This window comes from Ambystoma mexicanum, chromosome 8 (genome assembly GCF_040938575.1).
Source record: "Ambystoma mexicanum isolate Mex_15411 chromosome 8, UKY_AmexF1_1, whole genome shotgun sequence".
In the NCBI taxonomy this organism is placed as follows: domain Eukaryota; kingdom Metazoa; phylum Chordata; class Amphibia; order Caudata; family Ambystomatidae; genus Ambystoma; species Ambystoma mexicanum.
Window position 1 is genome coordinate 1,036,771,570 of NC_090929.1, and position 24,034 is coordinate 1,036,795,603.

Genomic DNA, 24,034 nt, shown 5'->3' on the forward strand with positions numbered 1-24,034 from the left:
TGGTTTTGAGAGTAGGGGCTTTGCGATAAGCAACACTGGGGCCAGTACCTAGTACTTTGGTAAGGTCTGGGTCTGATAGAAGTACCTTCCAGTGTTTTCTCATTATCTGTTTGATATTGTTAGCCTGATGGTTAAAATGAGTGATAGATCTGATATCCTCATTATTCTTAATTACTTGCTTTTTAAACAGATCCATTTTATTGATCTGTTTAGCTTTATCAAAGCAATCAGCTACAACCTTCCTTTTGTAACCTCGATTAACAAATCTTTGGCCTATATGTAGGGCTTCATCATTGTAATTTAATTCTGTGCTACAAGCTCTCTTCGCTCTCAAAAATTCTCCATAGGGAATCGAGTTCTTGAGTGTAGTGGGGTGATGGCTCCGGGCATGGAGCGTAGAGTTAGAGCTAGTTTCTTTACGAAAAAGTTTAGTGGTCAGAGTGTTATTCATAACAGTAAATCTAACATCTAGAAAGACCAATTCCTTTTTGTTAACAACAGATGTAAGTTCAAGATTCAAATTGTTCTCATTGAGTATATTGACATAGGTGAGTAATAGGTCTTCAGTCCCATCCCATATCAAGAAGAGGTCGTCTATAAAGCGGTACCAAACCACTATATGTTTGGTGAATCTTTCTTTTTCTTCAGCCCATGCTATCTGCGACTCCCACCACCCCATATATAGGTTGGCGTAGGTAGGTGCCATACAGGACCCCATGGCCGTGCCTTGGGTTTGCTTATATATGGAGGCCGCGTGCAAGAAATAATTATGTTCTAAACAAAACCGCAGCATGTTCAAAAGCATATCATTATGTTGTTTGTAACTGATAGATCTCCTGTCTAGGTAAAATGTACATGCCTGAATACCTGCCTCATGTTTGATAGAAGTGTACAATGAAACCACATCCAGGGATACCAGCAAATACCCTGGTTCCCAATTGATGTCATGTACTTTCATAAGCAGGTCTGAGGTATCTTGTATATGTGAACTAAGGCTGATCACAAATGGCTGCAAGAAATGGTCTAAGAATTTCGAGGTATTTTCGAGGAGGCTTCCCACGGAGGATACTATGGGACGACCTGGAGGGTCTACAAGACACTTATGAATTTTTGGATTAAAATACATTAATGGGGTAACCGGAAACGGGTTTTTAAGATACCAGTATTCCTCATCACTGATCAGTTCATGGTCACACCATTTACGTAACATAGAAAAGTATATGGTCTGTGTTTCCATTAGTACTCGGTTATCTACCACCACATAATTCTCAGTCATATTCAGTTGCCTATTGGCTTCTCTCTTATAGTTAACACTGTCCATAACAACTATTCCACCCCCCTTATCGGAGGGGCATATGACTATGGAATGATCATTTTTCAAGTTCTCCAGCACTTTATACTGCATGAATTTCAAATTCCTGGAGGCTGGCAGTATATTAACTGACAATTTTTTCAGGTCTTGCATAACAAGATTCTCAAACGTGTCTATCGGTCCACATGCAATATTAGGGCAGAAGATCGATTTAGGTTTGAGATGGCTGGGACAGGCCATATCCGTAGTTATCCCAAATTGCTCTTCTAATGTGGAGTTGCCATAAATCTGTGTCATCTCTATTTCCAGTCCCATTGGCTGTTCCATGTTGGCTAGACAGATTAAACTGGTCATATCTTTTCCTGTTAAGGGAGATATTTCTTCTCTCGGCATGTCCTTATATCTCGGTCCCTCATTGACCTTGGTTGCATAAAATTTAGTCCATTTAAGTTTTCTAAGGAATTTATAGAGAATCACCCTAGTGGCCGTATAGTCGTAGCTGTATGTGGGGCTAAAGGACAGGCCTAGAGATAGTACTGCTGTCTCATCCTTAGATAGAGTTCTGTTCGAGATGTTGAAGATTTTTATTTGTAGGCTTTCTGGCCTCTCGGCCTCCCCCTCGGTTTGTTTCCAGAGCGTGTGATCACGCTGGGAGGGTTGTTTGTGTTGGCATCCCCTCCTTGTCTTGTTTTTCCTGCTTTGCCCATAGTACCTCTTCCTTGTCCGGACGGCTGGCCTCTCCCTCTCTTTTCCATTCTGCTGTCTAGGTGCAGTAATTTGAATTCTTCTAAAAAGTTGAGCCTTTTTGATGAAGACCCCTCTCTGAAATTTCCACATCGGAACTGCTAGGTTCTTCTGGTGCGGTAGCTATAGGATGGTTATTTGTAGCAATTTGTTCCAGTCTACTTTTGATGGGGGCATATATATATAAAATTATATTAGAATCTGCAGGGAGGACTGCTTGTGATGTAGAATCCATTGAGAAGAAGGTGAAGAATGTGTTGAAGTGGGATTTTCCATAACCTGAGTATGAGATGGGGGAGAGTGATAGCTCCCTGTGGCAATTTTTGTAGGTATAGTGTGTTGTATATATCGCATGGAATGAATATGGATATTCAATTATAGGATGCTTCATGAGATAGGGATCCCCTTGGGCCGGGAACCCTCGCCGCCATCAACTAAATTCATCAAATAATTAAATGGTCCTTGAAATATTTAGAGTACAAGCACTCTATTTACATAACATAATGAGAGTTAGTGAGAGAAGAGATCAATTGCGGTCCAGTTTATTTAGAGATGGACACTTTCTTTGAAGATAGACTAGTTTTCTTACAGAGCTAAGAGACAGGACGGTGATATTTTTGTGCTACCTTGCGCATGACGTTGCATGGTACAGTGCGTAACGTCACCTTCTGTTGAGGGGAAGTGTATGTCTTGCAAACAGGTGTACAGTAAGGAAAGCTCAGGTTAGGACATATGGGGATTACGTATCCTTAGTGCTAACCATTTCAATGGGATGCATAGTCTCCATATTAGATCTTTTTGAGACACACAGGTCTCGAGAATGTTTACATATGGTAATAGAGGTGTGACGTCATGCGGCACAACGAATGAAGTCACACACCGGCGTCAGACATTCGCACACAATATAAAGCAAGTTTGCAAAATGGCCGCCACGAGGGACGCCGGTTGGGGTGCCTAAAACAGGTCCCTTTGATTAAGTTACTAGGTGAATTGATACCAATCCCCCAAACCCTCCCGGGTCTCTAATATTGTGCATCGTTTTGCCACTTATAGAGTGTTTATTGCTCTAATATTAGAATGTATCTGTTGTGGACAGCACTAGTTCAAGAAAAACGATATAGGCGTGCATTATTGTTACACTCACAACCTTATGGTGTATATATTTTTTAGGATGTAATAACGGAGATATAGAGAAATCAGTGCCAGAAACAGCTACAACACCTTTTAGAAATAAGGCACCTTAGGAATATAATCGGCTTTAAACACAGGACAACACTGAGTTGCAAAAGATAACCATTGAGGTATGTGAAAGGGTCAATATGGGGCTAAGACACAATTACAGAGCATGGGGGAATGCGATTAATCCACTGCCCATACTATTTCCCATGTTTAACTAGGTGACTTTGAAAACAGGACATTTTACATTTTGTCAAATGACCAAGCACTTGGAGTAAGGAATTGAGTCTAATAGGTAAGGATACGAAAACCTACCTTTAACGTGAATGGTTTTATTGAAAATAGTGAAGAATGGATGTATAACACATAAAGGTTTTGGTGACGGTGGTGAAAGGACCGGGCCAACAACGGTTTGGAACAGTGGTGTCTCAGCTAAATAGAGTTGAAAAATCACAGAAAGGTGTGGCATTTTCAGTGCAAAGCATGATATTAAGCACAACACTAAAAGGTAGCTGTTAAGGAAGTTGGCTTTTTAAGGGGGGACAGTAGGACCCTTGGTCCAAACATGAAAAGGACTAGGCTAAATCATAATAGACTGTAGAGGGTCATCATAACTAATTCTAAATTATTTTTTTTTTTCTTATTCTTGTTATTTGTTGTCTGTTCTCCCTCCCTCCTTGGGTCCTTCCCCTTGTTTTTCATCCTCAATCTACTTTTTGGGAATCAATCATGGCAACATGTGATTATTGTTTGATATATGTGTGTACTTATCAAATGGACATGGTTATTGTTTTTGCTATGCCATTAATGCAACTATGGAATTAATGTAATTTAGCCCTGAAGAAACCCTGTGAAAGGTTAAAATACGTTTTAGCTTTGTTTTTTCTGCTTTGTTTTTTCAAATAAAAAAGATATTTATCATGTTCAATGCCGATTCTGTGTAGGAAGCACATCCTTTCTCAATTGAACATTTTTTTTTTGTTGCTGAATTGAATAAGCGGTTTTTGGGCCAGGTTTTGGATCTTTGAAAGTATACTGTTTACATTTTAAGACTTATGAGTTGAGTCTTTTTGGTCCACCAGAGTGTGGTACTGCTAGCCAACCACGTTGTTTAAATTTAGGAGGGTGTTAGGAATATTAGGTGGTGAAGCTCTGACTGAAGTGCAACCTAATTCTCTATTATCTCTTTGTCATCTACTTTACTCCTGTGTGCAGCATCAGTCTACCACTCAGCTTTGACCTTTGCTCCTTCACCCCTTTGGGAACTGGTATCTCTCCACTCCAGAAATCTCGAACTATTACCTTCACCTCTTTGGGCACAATAATCCCCACTCTCCAGATCTCTCCCTACCACCTTCTCCACCTCCTTTTTCATGATTTTCTCCACTCTCCAAATCTCCCCATCATTTTTGTCACCCCTTTGGGCACAAATGTCTCCAAAGTCACCTTTATTAAGTTTGGCCACCACTCCCTCACTGCTTACAGCATCTCCAGTTCTCATAGCTGCTCTATTTCTATCTGGCATCTTCAGTCTTTCCAGGCCCCTGCTCACTCTGGCTCCTCTCCACTCTCCTAGACCTCCACTTGCCTCTGTTCTTTCTGCTTTGAATGTCATACCTTCACTCCTCATTCCTCTAGCCCAGACTTAGGAAAGAGAGTCTCTTTCATACTACCTGGAACATGCGTAGCTTAGGTGGCTTCCTGCAGTGATTTGATTGGAAATGAGGCTTTCTAATTCAGTACCCAGGGGGTGGGGGAACGTTTTTCCCAAATCTTTGATTACATTGTCAAGGAAGTCACAGTGAAAAATTGGCAACGAACATTCAAATGAACAGAAAATAACCGAAAAATCCGAAATTAACCCCTCCCTTTGGTTCATGGCTAGTCGCATTCACAATGAAAGTGTTTTTGGCAGGGAGCTATCAAAGTGCTGGTTGTTATCCTGGAAAAGTTCTAGATGCCTGAAGTTTTTGTTCGGAGAAGAACCGATTTCCCGCTCTCACACATTTGCTGCCTTCTTTTCAGGTAAAAATACTTTACGGTTAGGGAATTTTGAATTGCTGGGGCTCTTTTTACATCCCTTTTTCACAGTAATTTCAACTTGGTGTTTCCAGTGTGGCTTTATTGGGAAACACTTGTTTTTGATGGGCACGCTCTGCTGCTGGAGATGGAGGTTTTCTACTGCTTTGGGTTGGCTCAGTGAGTGGAAGGTACTGGTTCAGCACGAAGGCAAGTTAGATTGCATTTTTAAAATGTGGTTTACATGTATTTATTTATTTATATATGGAAATTACAGCAAAGGCAATGTATTTTTGGCCCAAAAATGCTTGCAACTTTTTTGACATTGATTTACAGAGCAGAGGACCTGTGCCTGTAACAGTGGGTGAGAGGATGTGAATGCAAGAGCAGATGATGCAGGGGAGGTAGAAACATGAACCAGGGATGAGGACAGTAGAGCATGATATATGAACGAGATAGTGGAGGAAGTGCTACATTTAAGAGGATGGGATGAGGGATAAGTGCAGTGGGGCTGTCATCATGAGGTAGCGAGAGAGGAGAACAGGGTGATGTGGTGGCGTAGAATGCTATGCAAGTGGTTCTTCAGAAAGGAGGAGAGCTAGGAAGTTGGATTTAAATGGTGGTGCAGTCGGAGTAGTGCAGAAAGAGGAATATCATTCCATAGTAAGAGAGCAAGCAGAGTGCGACAGCGGAAAAGAGAGGGACACAAGAGGTGGTAAGGAGGTGAGCCGAGGATGATTGTAGGGAGTGAGGGGGGACAGTAGGGAATGAGATGGGCCAGTAGATAGGGTGTGGCAAGTTGTTCTATAGTTTTGAAGATGAGAATACATTTATACTGTGCCCTATGTCTCATAGATAACCAACGGAACGGATAACTGATCTGAGCGGTGGAGGTTGAGGAGTGTAGGGACAGCAATGTTGATGACTTGGTTGAGAGGTGAAAGGGCAGAGTTGGGAAGGACATAGAGGAGACTGACAAAGTAGTCAGATCGAGAGAGTACTAAAGAGGAGATTAGGTAATTGGCAGTGTTAAAGCAGAGAAGATGTCCTATTTTTCTGATGTTGAGGTGATTAAGTCTGGCAGCAGTGGCAGATTTGGAGATGACGAGTGGGAAAATTGTGAGATGGGTTGAAGACGACACCAAGGTTGCGAGCCAAAGCAGAGATGCGAAGGCGGTCATGGGAGAAGAATATAAGAGGGAGCCTGTTTTGAATGTGAATTTAAGTTCCCCTTTGTTTGGTGATTGGGAGTGAACAGCTGGCAGCTGTTCACCTGGGAGTGTGGCAGCAGATCTACTTGAAATGACAGCGTGGCTTCCTGCTAGATAGTTAAGTTAATGAGGAGGGGTCCTCCCCATCACCTGATGGGGGCATTAGGATATTCTCTCTGTGAGTTTACGGACTCCAGATCCCACCCCGGTCTGGGTGTACCCCTTGCAATGTGGGAGAGAAAGTGGGAGGTTCCATTGAAATTAAATTGAGTGGATCTTTGATGGATGTTGAGGTTGTGGGAGAAGGACTCTCCAACAGCCTGTGTTTGTCTTGGAGAGGATAAGACTCCGGGGTATCCCCTGTAAACCACCTCCAGGGGTCACATTGTTTAGCTAGTGTATTAGCTCCCCTCTTGCTGGCTCCCTTACTTTGATTTGGTCACAGGCACCATTTTTGTTAACTTACTGACATTTGGGAGATATCAAAAATGGTGCTAAATCACAGCTTTTCAAAAATGTTAGTAAAATGTCAACAGTAATATTCTTCAAAGAAGAAGTTCCTAAAGGACAACATCCACCAGAGGAATAGCACACACCAATCATTGCAATCATAATGTATACCAGAATGCTACAATACTTTTGCATGTGTTTTATTGCTCATAAAAGCCATGGTATTTGAAGATAGTCGAGTCGGAGCATTTGATGTACGAATGTCTCTGTAACTGGCAATGTCAAGCTGTAAATTGAGTTACACACATCCTCGATCTCTGCGAAGCAGACAGTTGTATTCGTTTACATTTTCACAAAACATTAAAATAAAGTGGAATACACAAAATCATAACTAAACCGCACACCAAAACCCTTCTTTCATATCGTAGACATTAGAATTGGCGGACATCTTGTATCTTCTCACCCGTAGATTTCCCCCTATGTACCTACAATCCCTGAGCTGGACATCGAGAGTACAAAATGGAAGTAACCTCCACTGTAAAGTGCAGCAGAAGAGATGAATGCCCCATCACCGGGAATGCCTGCACAGCCCATTAATTCTATACTTTGAGACATTCACCTCTTAACAACTCTTTTTCTATATTTTGCCATTTCTTAACACAGAGTGACAAAGAATTTCCAGATGAATTTGTGTGAGGTGTTCTGTGAACAGTACCCTGTATTGCTCTCAGCCCTCTACACCCCTCACAGACTCGACTCTTTCTGCAGATCGGCCTCACAGTTGAGCGGTTTTCAAGTGGACTTGCCCCTGGTGCTGTTGTCGACCTCACGCTAGCCGTCTCTTAGTTTCTTTGACAATTGGACTCCAGGGTTAAATCAGTGTCTTTGCAAGCTTTCAAGAAACAGATAATTCTCAGGGCAAGGCAAGATGTGGCTCTGGTGCCTTCCAAAAGCATCATCGTCACCTAGACAGATGCTCCCCCTACCATGAGAGTAGCTTGCCGAGAAACATCAGCAAGGCCAGGGCCCGTCTCCCACTGGTCCGCAGCTCACAACGTCACAGGTTCACTGCACCCTGGAAGACTGCGGGTGGAATAATCAAATCTGACCGAATAGTATTATCCAGGCCTCTGAAAAAATATAAGATATGTTTTTATTTATTCAGCTATGATGAAAAGGATTTACTGAGTGATAATGGCCCGGGAAACCGATCTATGTGAAAATATCTAAAAAAACATTGCGAATCAGAAAATGCTGATTTTCTTTTTTTCCCTTTTACCCCACTTCACTGCAAATATAAGCTGGGGGGCGCGCCCCTGCAGCCCCGTTATATACTCCACATTTATTATCAACTTAACCCATCACCCCACATATATAGATGCTGTGAAATGGGGCTTCAAAAATTCCACATTTTTGTATTTGCAGTGATGGTCAGTGATATTTTGCACTACTACCCCAGCAAACAAGGTAATGCTACCAACCAAACCAAGGGCTTTTCACTGAGATACCCTGTGCCATTACCACCCAATCAAGCTATCCGGTGAGAGGATAATATAGCTTTATAGGCCTGCAGCGAGGGCCGTACCGGGCGTTATGGGCCCTGAAGACCGAGTTTAACGAGGTATGAGGGACCATAATGCCCGGTACGGCCCGAGCTGCAGGTCTATAAAGCTATTAGAACACCCTCAGGGCCCGATTCTGAACTTGGCGCAGTGAATGTGCTAAAAAGCAGGATTCACTGCGCCAAATCAGGACGCCCAGGCTCCACCAGTATTTTCAAGAGGGCCTGGGCGTCCTCGTTGTGCACGACAGTGCACCTTCATGATTGCGTCTGTTTTTGTCATAACAGGCGCAGTCCTGAAATCTCAGCAGCATTTTTGTAAAATAACGACATATGTTATTTTACAAAAATGCTGCTGAGAACATGGGTGTATAGGAACACATTCATATAAACCCAAGTAAGCAGCTTCAACGTTGCAGAATTCAACGTCGAAGTTGCTTGCTTTGTTGTATGTGAAAGTGTTCATATACACCCATGTGTTGTATATGAACACCTTCATATACACCAAAGCAAGCAGCTTCCACGTTGTATTCTGCAACGTTGAAGCTGCTTGCTTTGGTGTGTCTGAAAGTGTTCATATGCACCGCGTGTGTATATGAACCCTTTCATATACACCAAAGCAAGTGGCTTCAACGTTGCAGAATACAACGTTGAAGCTGCTTGCTGTGCAAACACCCGATTTGCGGGCTGTAATCAATCTGCGGGCTATATCAGTGCGTATAGCCCGCAGATTGACCCATCAGCTTCCCAGAAACACCACTGGGATGTTCTAATAGCTATTAGGTGCTGATATAATATCAGGGTTACTATCAGGGCTGTATGTTTTGGTATCGCCCCATTACTGCGCAGACCATCACTGTGAATCCAAAAACTTTGCATGTTTTACAACTAATTTTGCTGAAAATATAGATTGGGGTGGGGTTGGGGTATTCATTAAAGTAGGCGAATCTGGGGTAGTGGGTTGCCGAAGATCTCCCCACGCATTTATTTTCAAATAAATGAGTCATAAAACAATACATTTTGGAATTTGCAGCAATGGATGCATGTATTTTCTATTGAAAAATGACACATTCAGAGTGCACCAACTGTTTTTCATGTAAAAATAAAAAACACTCAAATATATGTTTAATAAATGTTTAGAACTCCCTAAGCCCACAATTGGCATCTTGCCTCTAGCGCAGGTCTGAAAAAGATAAAACACTTAACTGGGAAAAGGTGAAGCAAAGATCTTTGTTTTTAAAGGAGAGAATTCCAGATGTCAGGAGACATAACGGGAAAAGCCTGTCCACCCTCCTGGGCGATCCAGTGTCTGGGAATCACCAGGAGTGCTGAGGCATAGAGTGAAAAAGGCACCCTGGGAATTAGTGCTTGAACCTAGACATAGGAATGTGTGAGGGTGTAGGGGTAAGAGACGGACACTAGAGTGGCATGATGATTGGCAAAGACTTTTTCATTTCATCCCTAAACTGGGGGAATTGGAGGAAATCCTAACTGACCCTGCCTCTTCGAGGGGTTTACCTGCCACAACAAAACTAGCTAATGAAAGGCGTCTGTGTCAGAATGTCCCAAAGTAAAGTGTGCCGTCCTGTGTCCAAATCCTAACCCACCCCACGCAAACTAAACTCAGTAAAATGTGCTGAGGCAAATGTCTCTTGGCTATACTGCTGTAGCCCAGCCAGGCCGTTCAAAATAAAAGTTCCAAAGGGTGTAGAAAGCAATGCAAAGGTTCTGCACCATTCAACGCTTGATTCCGTTTCCCCATAGTTTTTTCCAACTTTATCCGGAATAGTAAAAAAGTAAAGCTCCACAAGACCCAAGGGGTTGATTCCCCTTTCCCCAGAGTCTATCCAACCTTCTTGGTAGCCCTGACTCCCGGGCCCTGCACCCAGTGGTAGAAGTGTACCAAAAATTTTGCAGAACTGTGACCCCGGCATGAGGGGAGCAACGTTCAAAACATTTTTTTCAAGGGTTGCAGCCATGCTGGTCGACAGCCAATGCAGTTGAGACATATTTCAGTTCAGCTGCAACTGCTTTTGGGTGGTAAAGTGGAGAAGTGCACTTTAAATTCACAAAGAGCAGTTCCGGAATGGTGAAAATGGTTGCAAAAAGTAGTGGGACTGTTAAACAGTAAAAAATAAAAGTAGTGAAACTCCGCTCCCGACCGTTCTGCACACTTCAACCACTGCCTGCATCACGTAAAAATAGCCTGGACACCTTTTCCAATCCGTCACTGATCCCTGACCCCTTTGTGAGCAGACCCAACTCCTAGGTACTGCACAGAGGAAGAACAGCCTGGCTCCCTGTTCCAGGCTCTGTTAAGAATCTTTTTTCAATTGCTAGGGGTCCCTGACCCTGTTCTCAGTACGCCTGCTCCTGGTCCACTCTCCTGCCAAGTGGGGTACTCAACGTTCTTGCTTTCACAGTTCACTTTCACCCACAGCCTTGGTTTATTCTCCGGCCAAGGTCTCTGAGTGTTAGTTGTGCTTGCACACTCTGGATTGCTCTTTATTGCGGTTCAATGTACCTCTCCTCAACATGGGTTCCAGACCCCCCTTCATGTGGCTGACTTTGCAGTTCTATTCATGCCCCAGCCTTGGCTTAATCTCCTGCAAAGATCTACAAACACTATTTGTAAGTGTAAAGTTTTTATCCCTTCTTATTCCTGTTTGGGGTGCACTTCCCCAGCGTGGGTCCCAGGTCCCCTTCACACGATTACTCCGCCGGTTCTCTTTGTGGTGGTCTTTCAACCCCTCCGTTGTTGTTTGGTCTCACTGCCCAGGCGCACTGCCCAGGCCCCATGGAAAAGGTCTCCACCCTAGGGGAAAAAGGGACGACATCATCAGATTTGTCACAAATGGAAGAACCACTGTTAGAGATGCTCTGTTAAACCCAATGCAAAAAAGCTTATCAAGAATTTAACTACATGACGTCCCTTCTCCATTTCCACTGGTGGCCTATTGCATGGACAGCTGTGAGGGAGACCGGCATTGAGGCAGGCACCAGAGAGGGAAGTGAAGCTGGGCAAAAGCAGGGGGATTGGTAGGATGGCACTCGGGGAGCTGCACGCTGTGAGCCGGTGGACCAGTGTCCTCCGAGAACCAAAGACATGGATTACAGGACATTACCAGCCCACATTCTGGAATCTCAGATTGGCTGAAGCGTTCCGCTCAGTTAATAACGATAATTTGCCACTGTGGGCTAAAAGTAAAAGGCTCTTTCCCCTGGATATAATTTTTAAAGTTTCTTGGAGAGATTTTCTCGGTAACAACTGCAACTGCAATTGGGTTTCTCCAAAAACTCCAATGGTATCACCTGAATATGTTTAAATTGCATTCTGCTCTTAGGGGTCTTACTCTCGAAAGGTGAGTCTAGACTCCCTGTAGGATTATGGCATATAATGTTACTCATGTGCTTTCTTACTCAAATCAGGGCTGTGGCACTGTTTCCTCAGCAACAGATATCTGCTGTGCTGTATGTGCCGTTTTTTCTAGTGCAAAACAAGCTGTGAAGTAACAGAGTGATGCACCCGCTGTAACCCCTTGTTGTACAATAATACAGATACAAGTAGAAGGCTACATTACTAGTAGTATACTCGGAAGGCCATAGCGGTAGGGATACCCTGTTCTCTCCTCCTTGGCGTCATATATTGTTACCCATGGCCCCAGCTAGGGTCTGGAATAAACGCCCAGTGACTAAGGCTTTGATTAGGAGAGGGTAGTGGTCTTTTCAGAGAGAAATGTGGCAGGGTACCCTAGCATGTTCTGTACCTTACCCCCTATGACCTCACACAACCCATTATGTAGCTGCTGTTTTTCAGTCCTAACGCAAACCAGGGAGCACTCGTTCCTGCCCTAGGTCAGGGACAGTCCCCATGAAAACCACCATCCCACCCCCCAGGCCAGCTGGATAGGGAGGGATGCTGCAGATGGGATGGGCTACACATTGAGTTCTCAGCTAACTAAATGGACACAGACACCAGAGTGGATATTATAGGGATCCAATGGGGACTCCTCTTCATTTATGAAAACATGTATTCTTTCTTTTAACTATTCCTTATCCCTTTCCTATGATCCCCCTGGCGCGAGTACCAACCAAATGGAAGATCCACACCGTAAACCCTCCATCCCTGGGAGGTGTCTCAGGGACCCTTAGGGTGAGTCTGACGCAACAGATCCCTCCCTAACACCCATTTCCCTAGGCAGCCTCAGATCGGCCACTGTGTCCTCCCTCTCCTTCACAGTAGGGTACTTCCCCTCTGCCTCCCTATATTTTCTTAACATCCTACACCCACATAACCTTTAACCTGCATAACATTCCTTCTATATAACTCTGTATTCTATTAGCCCCTACGTAACAATATACTTAACATGTATTACTTAAATATATACATATAAATATACATACATATTTACAACATATAATACACACTGTCACAATGGGGTGACTGCTGCATTCAGCCAACCCCCTCACAGTACCTTCCATGGGTCTGTCCTGGTGGTGATGATGTCCCCCTTTGTGGTTTTGAGGTAGGGCCCACTCCCCTGATGATGCATAGGGCCTCTTCTTGCTTATGGGTGGCCCCTTCTACCACTTGGAGCCACCCGTCCCACTGTGCATGACCAGCACCTTCAACATTTTTCATGGTTGCACCCTGCACGAGTGAGGACTAACCCAAGACACTGCAGCTCCTGCTGCCCAAACAAGGGGGGACCACCAGCGCTCTCTGTCATGCCAGAGGCCTTGTTACTTTTCAGGGTGGGCCCTGTGGGCTGCGGGGCCCATCAGCAATCACTGCAGCACCCATGGCCACCTTTTTGTTCTTTGGCATGGCCCCGTTGGTGGGGGCCGCCCGCTTCACCACCACACCACGCCCCCAGCACCATTGTTACTTCAGGTGACGACCCAATGGCACTGGAGACTCTGTCTGGATTAACAATGGCACCTTGTGCAGCGCCATCCTGGACTCAGGCGGCATTACAATGGTAGCTGGGACAACACCGTTGTCACCATTGTGTCTCTGTGGCTCTTCTTGGTCCCCTCTGCAATATGTCGTGAGACGCAGGGGCGGGTACAGACCGCTGGGCTTCATCCGTGCTGCTGCATCATGGCAGCCCCATACTTTTCTGCAACCAGGTCTGCCTGAGGGGGGCGGCCTGTGATTTTTTTCCACTTTGTGCTCTTCACCTGTGCGGCCCAGGAGGACATTCTGAAGGGCCTGCCTCACTAACCACAAGGCGGGCCAACTGTGTGCATGGACAGGCAGCCTGTATCGGGCCACACTGTCACATGGCACACATGTTTCCCAGATCTGTTGTAATTCCTGGGATCATTCAGCCTGGCCCCTGGGCAGAACAACACCCACTGCGGCCCCAGGGCAGCCAAACTGCTCCTGCCAAGCAGCTCAACCCCCTGGCTCACTCTTTGGGGGCTCCTGTTACACTCACCTGGTAACCACAGGGACGCCACCCAGCCGGGTTACTCGCTGGTATGCTTCTCAGCTTTGCCCTGATGTGGTCTGCGGGGAAGGTTCTGTCTGAAAATACAGGAGGATTGTGTTCAAGACTGACTGACTGGGTTAAGCATCCTCCCTCCACCCCCATATGATTTCAGTCCCTCTGGCGCCCTCTCCTCACCTTGTGGTAGAATTAGGCGTGCTCTCCGTCCTGCCTTCTTTGCAGGGGTGCGTTGTCTTTCATGGGCGAGTGCGGTCCAGTTACTTCACTGATGCCGGCCCGTTTGATATTGTTCAGGTAGGTCTTATTGCTGTTCTTTAGTTTTGTTGCTATCCTGCATGCCTTTCTTTGTTTAAAATGTTTCTTTTTTCTCCCTTAGGTATGCGGAGCTGCAGAGCGGCGAACTGGCTTGGTTGAGCCCCGCTGGTAAATGATGGCGCATTAAGAGTGCTATGATGCGGTAAGTAAGCGCTATGCGCAGCGCTGCAAGGTCTTGCCTTTGCTAACCTGTGTTTTCCTTCCTTGTAGGTTGCGGTGTTCTTCAGTGCGAGTGGAATGTCCGGAGTGGTGCCAGCCGAGAGGCGACCAGCCAGATAAGCCTTTTGAGCAGTTTGTAATTTATAAATGTCTCTACTGCTTTCTTTAATTTTGCCTCTATCTTCCTCTTTCAGGTCGTTCTGTCCAGGAGGCATGCAGATTCAAGGAAGCTGTTCTCAGTAGCTGCGAGTGTTTAAAGATGAAGACTGCAGGTAAGATGCTGCTGCTAATGATGTTCCTTTTGTCTCCTTGCAGGTTCTGCTTCTCTGAGGTTCAAGGGAATAGCTGGACACGGTGACCGTCACGTTGCAAGCTGCAAAGTAACGCAAAGCGTGTTGTCTTGCTCGGGTGTGGTTTAAATAGCCCCAACAAAATAGTCCTTGTAAAGTTATCCCTGGGCTACCACACCCAAAACACTAGACTGCATAGCTTGGTTCTTAGGAACCAAGCTATGTGGATGCCTCCATGTTGGCTGACAATACAATAAAGTAGTTCCCAAGCACATTGTTTTTCATGGTGTATGAGCCTGGCGCCATAGGCGCCAGGACTGGCCCCATGAGGGCTTTTGAAGAGGATGCCAGGCTCTAGAGGCCCGAGTCCCGACTCCACCTGGCCAATGGGTTTGCCAGAGGGGGTTTTGGGCGAGGGTCGTGACAGCACTCCCCCCTAAGGCCCCTCTGATGGTGTTCCTTCTGTCTGGCCCAGGTTTGGTTGGGAAGTTCCGATGGAATTTCCTGATTAGACGTGGTGCGTGGATATTCTCACTGGGCTCCCAGGATCTATCCTGTGGTCCAAATCCTTTCCAATCGACGAGATAATATAGCTTGGTCCTAGAGTATTTAGAGTCCAAGATATCTTTGACTTCGAATTCTGGTTCTCCGTCAACAAGAATGGGCTTAGGTGGTGTCCTAATCCGTGTGCCGGGTGGCATTGGTTTCAGGAGGGACACATACAATACCGGGTGGATGTGTAGATTAGGTGGTAAATCCAGTTTCACGGCTGCTGGGTTGATAATTGCCTTAATGGTATAGGGTCCTAAGAATCTGGGATGAGAGGTCCGGGTTCCTTTGATGGGTACGAATTTAGCAGCTAAGCAAACTTTGTCTCCTACTTGATAATCAGGGGCCTTTTTCCGGTGTTGGTCGGTGAATCTCTTTTGTTTTTCTTTGGCATGAATAAGGTGTTCCTTTGCCCTTTTGAAAGCCTGAGTAATGGTTGTTTGTAGAGTCTTTACCGCTGGCATTTGCAAGCTGGCTGGGAGGTCTAGTTCAGAGGTACGCGGATGTCTGCCATAAAGGGTATAGAAGGGCGTTTGTCCCGTGCTTGAATGCAAAGAATTGTTATATGCATATTCGGCTATCCATAGTAGGTCTTTCCAATTCCTTTGTTCGTGGTGCAGCATGTACTGTAAATATTGCTCGAGTGTCTGATTGGTTCTCTCGGTTTGGCCGTCCGTTTGGGGATGGTGACTGGTATATAGCCGAACATCGATCTGCGCCATTGCACAACATTTTTTCCAGTAGTTTGAAACAAACTGGCTGCCTCGATTAGAGACCAGAACCGAAGGGAAGCCATGTAGCTTAACCACAACCCCCCAGGAACACTTTTATTAAAGTGGCTGCGTCTGGGAGGACTTTGAGAGGAATAAAATGGGCCATCTTCGAGATTAAGTCCACAACTACAAGGATGGTGTTGAACCCTTGGCTTGGAGGTAGATCAGTGATGAAGTCAAGGGAAAGAGTGTACCATGGAACTGGATAAATGTCCAATGGTTGTAGGAGACCAGATGGTTTTTGTTTCTGTGATTTATTTTGTGCGCAGACACCGCAGGACTGAATATACTGAATGATGTCCTTACGCCAGGTAGGCCACCAAAACTTCTCTTTCACCTTAGCTAGGATTTTGGTGATCCCAGGATGCCCTTCGATCAGTGAATTGTGATAGTTTGAAATAATATGCTGTTGTAATTCCTTTTTTGGTACGTATAGGCGATCCCTAAAAAAGGGTAGATGGTCCTTGATGGTATATTGTTCTCCTTGAGTTTGCCATGCGAGGTTGGCATCAGGATTCATTGTCCGTTGGATTTCTTTTCATAGTTCTGCTTGTGTTAAGGCTGTCGTGATACCCAAGAGTTTGTCTTCAGGTATAATAGGTACTGGGTCTGGAGTTGTATATACTATTTCATCTATGCCCATGCGAGATAAGGCATCAGCCTTTCCGTTTCTGACTCCTGGTCGAAATGTGATTATATAATCATATTCGGTGAAGAAAAGGGCCCACTGTAATTGGCGCGATGACTGGGCCTTGGCTGTTTTAAGATATTGCAGGTTTCGGTGATCTTTAATGACTGTAATGGTTTTTCTGGCCCCCAGATGGTAGTGCCTCCAGGCTTCAAAGGCGGATTTGATAGCCAGGAGTTCCTTGTCCGTGATGGCATAATTAATCTCTGGAGGTGAGAACATTTTCGACCAGAAGGCCACAGGATGTAGCTGGCCGGTTCCCGGGTCTCCCTGTGAAAGGACAGCCCCCATTGCGAGACTGGATGCATCCATTTCAACGACATAAGGAAGGTCTGGACTAGGATGTTGCAGGATTGGAGCGGAGGTAAACCTTTGTTTAAGTTCCTGAAAGGCTTCTTCTGCTTCTTCGGTCCAAGAAAACTTTTATTGTTTTTTCGTAATAGTACTGTGATTGGGTGCACAACCTGAGAGAAGTCTGGGATGAACCAGCGGTAGAAGTTCGCAAAGCCCAGCATGCTTCCTACCCCTTTCAGAGATGTCAGTGAAGGCCATTTCAGAATGGCATCTACCTCGTGCACGTCCATTCTGATGCCTCCTGGAGTTAGGTTAAAACCAAGAAATTCTACTTCGGTGACGTGAAAAAAGCATTTTTCAAGCTTTGCAAACAAGCGATGTTGACGGAGCTTGGTGAGGATGGAACGAACGTGCCTGACATGATCTTGTTCCGAGGCTGAGTATACTAAGTTGTCATCTATGTACACTAAGGCTCACATATTAATTAACTCCCTTAAGACGTCATTCATGAAATATTGGAATGCCGCAGGAACGTTGCATAACCTGAAGGGCATGATTTGATATTCAAACAAGCCGTATTTAGTACGGAAGGCGGTTTTCCATTCATCTCCTTTTCTGACTCAGAGCAGGTGGTACGCTCCTCGAAGGTCCAATTTGGTATAAATCTGGGCATCTTTAACTTGGTCTAGCATCTCAGGGATAAGTAGCAAGGGGGAGCGGTTCTTCACTGTGATCTGGTTCAATGCACGGTAGTCAATACAGGTTCTCAAGTCTCCTTCCTTTTTCGGTACAAAGAACAAAGGACTGGCTGCGGGGGACTTCGAAGGATGGATAAATCCGTTTGCAAGGTACTGTTCTAAATAGGAATTCAAATTAAGGTTTTCTGGTTCTGTGAGACCGTAGATCCTTCCACAAGGGATTTGTGCACCAGGAACAAGGTCGATCTGACAGTCATAGGGCCTGTGCGGCGGCAATGTATTGGCTTGGTCCTTTCGGAAAACATCCTGGAAATCATGGTATTCACTTGGCAAGGTATTAGTTGCTCTCAAGATTGATACTGTTGCTACGGGAGTCATGAGGATACAGACGTCGGGTTTCTCCTCTTGGTAATAGCAGGCAGGGGAGCAGTCACCGGGGAAGGTTAATTTTCGTGCCCGCCAGTCTATCAAAGGGTTATGAGCAACCAATCATGGCATCCCTAGTATTAGCCTGAAATGAGGTGCCTTGATGAGATCGAATGAAATAGACTCCCGATGTCCGTCCTGGCACAGCAAGGTTACCCTGGCTGTGCACTGGGTTACTGGTCCGGAAGCGATTTCTGTCCCAACCACAGTGGTTACCTTGTCCATAGTTGGCTTAGAACACAAAGGAAGCACCATCTCTGCTGCCAGTTCTTGATCAATATAATTTCCAACTGCTCCGCTAGCGATGTATGCTTCAACGGCATGCATTCTTGACGACTGTTGGTGGTTAATTAAGATCACTGGTATTGAAAAGTGCGAGGTCAGCAACTCTTTCTTCTCACTCGACAAACTGATCTCTACGTTTGTCGAGCTTGGTAGTTTTCCGATTCCTTAGCTTCATCCTTCTCTGTGGCCCGACTGTTCTTCTTGGGGGTTTTACTGGACAGTCCTTCAGGAAATGTCCTAGTTTCCCACAATACAAACAAAGCTGCTGTTGTCTTCTTTTGTCCCGCTCTTGTTTTGTTAATGGAGGCCGTATCCCTCCAATCTGCATGGGTTCTACAGCATTTTCAGGTACACGGGGTGTGTTTTCCCTTGGTCGAACATACACGGTCCGAGAGTCCGTCTTAGACCGGTCTGCTTTCGGTCCTGCAACCGGTGGTCTGGCTGCACGACCAGATTTATGAATTCTGCAAAGTCTCTGGGTGGATGAACCACCTGGGTTAAGACGTCCTTTAATTCGCCTCGTAAGCCTCGATGGAATAACGTGGTTCTTTTGTTTTCTGGCAACCTAGCTTCATAAAACAATCTGTTGCAGGTAGCAATGTACGTTAACAAGTCTTGATTCCCCTGTTGGAGGGACAAGAGTTCATTGTCTACTGCTTGTTCCTGGGTATGGCGAGCAAAATGTTTTTTCCATTTCTCTCTGGAACCCCCAAAGTCATGTAATAGAGGATCGTCATGGGTTGCCAATGGCACCGGCCAATCTGCTGCACTACCACTCAGGTATGATAAGACAAAAGCTACCCGAGCTTGGTCGTTTGGAAATGCTCCAGTCCTACAAAGAAAAGGAACGCGGCACTGATTGATGAATGGTGCATACTTCCGTGGTCGCCTGAGAACCGTTCTGGTGGTGCCAGGGGCACTGTTCCAGGTAAAGTGATCTGTACCGGAGTGGGTGGTGTGGCAGGGATTTGCATCGTTGGATTGCTTCCAGGTAGAGGCGCCTGTCCTGCCTGTGATTGCAAGTATTGCCTGCTAATCTCTTCAGTGCGTTCTTTGGTCATTATTAGGTCTCTCCGGAGGGCATTAGTCTCTTGTCGGGCAGAATGAACCTCAGCACGCTCTCCTAGTAATTGGACCAATTGGTCCATTTCTGATGTCTCCATGGCGCCCAGGTGGATTTGTTATGGTTGGCTTCGCGTTCTGTTACACTCACCTGGTATACACAGGGACGCCACCCAGCCAGGCTACTCGCAGGTATGCTTCTCAGCTTTGCCCTGATGTGGTCTGCGGGGAAGGTTCTGCCTGAAAATACAGGAGGACTGTGTTCAAGACTGACCGACTGGGGTAAGTATCCTCCCTCCACCCCTGTATGATTTCAATCCCTCTGGCGCCCTCTCCTCACCTTGTGGTAGAATTAGGCGTGCTCTCCGTCCTGCCTTCTTTGCAGGGGCGCGTTGTCTTTCATGGGCGAGTGCGGTCCAGTTACTTCACTGACGCTGGCCCGTTTGATATTGTTCAGGTAGGTCTTATTGCTGTTCTTTAGTTTTGTTGCTATCCTGCATGCCTTTCTTTGTTTAAAATGTCTCTTTTTTCTCCCTCAGGTATGCGGAGCTTCAGAGCGGTGAACTGGCTTGGTTGAGCCCCGCTGGTAAATGATGGCGCATTAAGAGCGCTATGATGCGGTAAGTAAGCGCTATGCGCAGTGCTGCGAAGTCTTGCCTTTGCTAACATGTGTTTTCCTTCCTTGTAGGTCGCAGTGTTCTTCAGCGCGAGTGGAATGTCCGGAGTGGTGCCAGCCGAGAGGCGACCAGCCAGGTAAGCCTTTTGCCAGTTCTTAATTTGTAAATGTCTCTACTGCTTTCTTTAATCTTGCCTCCATCTTCCTCTTTCAGGTCGTTCTGCATGGGAGGCATGCAGATTCGAGGAAGCTGTTCTCAGTAGCTGCGAGTGTTTAAAGATGAAGACTGCAGATTTGATGCTGCTGCTAATGATGTTCCTTTTGTCTCCTTGCAGGTTCTGCTTCTCCGAGGTTCGAGGGAATAGCTGGACACGGTGAGAGTCATGTTGCAAGCTGCAAAGTAACGCAAAGTATGTTGTCCTGCTCAGGTGTGGTTTAAATAGCCCCAGCAAAATAGTCCAGGTAAAGTAGTCTCTAGGCTACCACACCCAAAACACTAGACCACATAGCTTGGTTCTTAGGAACCAAGTTATGTGGATGCCTCCATGTTGGCTGACAATACAATAAAGTAGTTCCCAAGCACATTGTTTTTCATGGTGTATGAGCCTGGCCCCATGAGGGCTTTTGAAGAGGATGCCAGGCTCTAGAGGCCCGAGTCCTGACTCCACCTGGCCAATAGGTTTGCCAGAGGGGGTTTTGGGCGAGGGTCATGACAGCTCCCTCGTCTGCTTCCCAGCACTTCATGGTCTCTTTGCCCTTTAAAGCGCGACATTGCCCATTGCATTTTAGATACGAGTGAATTCAGTTCAGTGATCAATTCTGATAATTGCACTTTATATGATGTGTCATAAGAAGTTTACTTATGTACACTTTATGCGCCTTTTTTTATTCATTGTTCCTTTATGCAAATAAATATATTGTCGAGTTTGTAGTGTGTGATTTGACTGTATGCCACTGAAGGATTGCCGTGTGTGCATCCATCATGTGTAAAGTTTATAGTTTGATTCATTCCCTTCAGACAGAAATTCTAGTTGTCAACCGAAATCACAAACACACACAGAAAGGAAACACACACTTCATCTAGTAAAGTATTTTATTTACAATGGTGTCTGTGTCTTTATTTGTAAGGGTCCCTTAGGGGACACACGTGTAGCCCTTACTAGCTGGGCTTGTTGGGGCCACAGCTTACAATCACCTACCCCACACACACAGCTGCCAACACCTTAGACCTTTGGATTTCAAGAAAAAATCATGTCTCTGTGGAAAATCGAATCTGGTATCAGTGTCAAACCACTTTGCTATTCCTTCATGCATCCTCTACCACACAAGATCCCCCACCTGCCACACGTTCCCCTTGTGCCCCCAGCCAGAGAAACCAAAACCATTATACACTCAGCCTTAGCACCACTCATACTAGCCCCTACTCCCCAAATGCATATTCCTCTACTCTCCTCAACAATTACAACACCATCATCATACAGGCACTCAACAAAATTGCCCCTTTCAAATCACAAAAACTCTGCAGCCACCACCATAAACCCTGGTTCAACAGCTCTCTCCTCCCTATCAAGCAGGAAGCCAGACACCAAGAAGGAGCCTGGCAAAATAACCCATTCCCTGTCACCAGAACACCACTCAAACACTGCAGCAACAAATACAAAACAGCCATACACAATTCAAAGACATTCAGTGTTTGAAGAAGTCCAATCTGCCACCAGTCGTACACAGAAACTATTCAACATTGTCAAATCCCTATGCAAACCAACATCCACACCCCCATTCACTGCAGCATGCAATGCCATCATGGACTACTTCCACCCCAAAGTACACTACATTAGGCAAGCCCTCTCCTCTTCTCTCCAACTCTCACTCCACACTCCCAACCATTTCAACACATGGGACACCTTTTATCCCATCGACACAGACACCCTCATCACTCCTACTCCCCGAACAAAACTGCACATTTCCTGGGTGAGGTTTGCCCACCTGAAGCTGCATTCCAATTGCATCACATCCTTGCTCCCCATGATGCAATATCATCAACTCCTATTTCTCACATGGTACAACCCTGTCTGCACTAAAAACGGGGCAAATCTCACCCCTCCTCGAAAGAACATCTACTGACCATATTCACCAAGAATTACCACCCACCGCCCATCACTATTCTGCAATACCTCATCAGAATCATAGAAAGCTTTGTCACTACCCAACTGCAACAACACATCAGGACAAATAACTTACTAAACCCCTTCCAACCTTGACACAGACCTGACACTGCTACACTTCACATCCTCAATTACATCCACTGTATCACAGAGAAAGGACACACAACACAACTCATACTCTTCAACCTCTCTGCAGCCTTCAACACCATTGGCCAAACCATTCTACTCAATATCCTATCCCGCAGGATGAAACTCTCAGACACAGTCCTCAACTGGTTTACTGCCTTCCTTACTGACAGTACACACTTTGTCTCCATGCCCCCTTTCTGATCCGACCCCACCTTTGTCAAGAACGGGGTTCCTGCAACGCTTCTCCCCATCTCCACTCCTCTTCAACCTATATGTTGAATTCCTTGGACAGACCCTTAGCAAGAGCAACATCCATTTCCACCAATTTACAGACACACAAATATATTTCCAAATCTTATCCTCCTCACAACGCCACATCCTCAAAGGCTGCCTCTCCACCATCATCCCCAGGACGGCCACCCACTTCCTCATGCTCAACCCTTCCAAAATGAAACACCTCCTCATCTGTCCCTCCCAAAAACAAACCTGAACTTGCCATGGACAAACCAAACACATACCTCCCCACACCTGTCCAATCCGTTGGCTTCACCATCAACCTCACCTTTCCTTCACACACCACATAGTTGCTGTCACTAAAACATGCAGTCTACAACCACACCACCATACGTAAAATCATACAGGCCCTCATTACGACGCAGGCGGTAAGTAATCGAAATTACCGCCATGGCGTAATGAGCGTTAACGCCATGGTCCGATGGCGATAAGAGCGCCATATTACGACCCATCGCGCACCAGCATTACGCCATGGCGGTAACGTAAACTACGCCATGCCGTAAATAGCCCTTACCGGCCTTGTTAACAGCGCAGGGTGACCTACCGCCACCCATCATTGCGCCGACCGTAGTCAGCGGTCACCGTAATTAGCGGTGACCGCAATTAGGCGGAACCGGAAATAGCGTAATCGCGGCGGAACGGGAAACAGCACAGCGGCCATCTTAAAAAACACAATCCATTGCCATCCTACCCAACCACACCACAACCAACCCTCAAACCCTGCCATTCCCATAACCCACCCATTTCCTCACCCAACCATGCCGAAAGTTGTGAAGAAGGCATGTGACAGGCAGCGGCAGGAGCGCTACAGTCGTGAGGAACTGCAAATGCTTGCAGACACGCTCCAGGAGAAGGCCGATGTTGTCTTCTCCACTGAGATGACCCGGCCAGCCATAGGCCGCAAAAAGGAGGTGTGGGAACTTGTGGCACAACGTGTCAGTGCTGTTGGAACCACCCCACGCACCTCCAAACAGTGCCGCAAGAGGTGGGACGACCTGCGGATCAGGGTCCGGGGCATTATGTCTGCCAACCGTAACCTGGCCCTGGGAACTGGCGGGGGAGCACACTCCCCACTGAAGATGCAGCCATGGGAGGAGACATGTGCCTCTCTGATTGGCATTGAGTGCATCGAAGGTGTCGGCGAGATGGAGAGAGGGGCCCCGACATCTGGAGACACAGGTAGGTGCCTCATATCCAGCCTTGCAAGACACCCTGATACACTTGCACGTGACAATCACAATGTGGCAGACGCAACACATCAGCAGATGAGCCACACCCTGCGCACATGGAGCATGTACACTGCACAGTAGGCAGACACACACCTGCATGCAAAACCGAACCTAAAGGGAGGCAAACTGTATG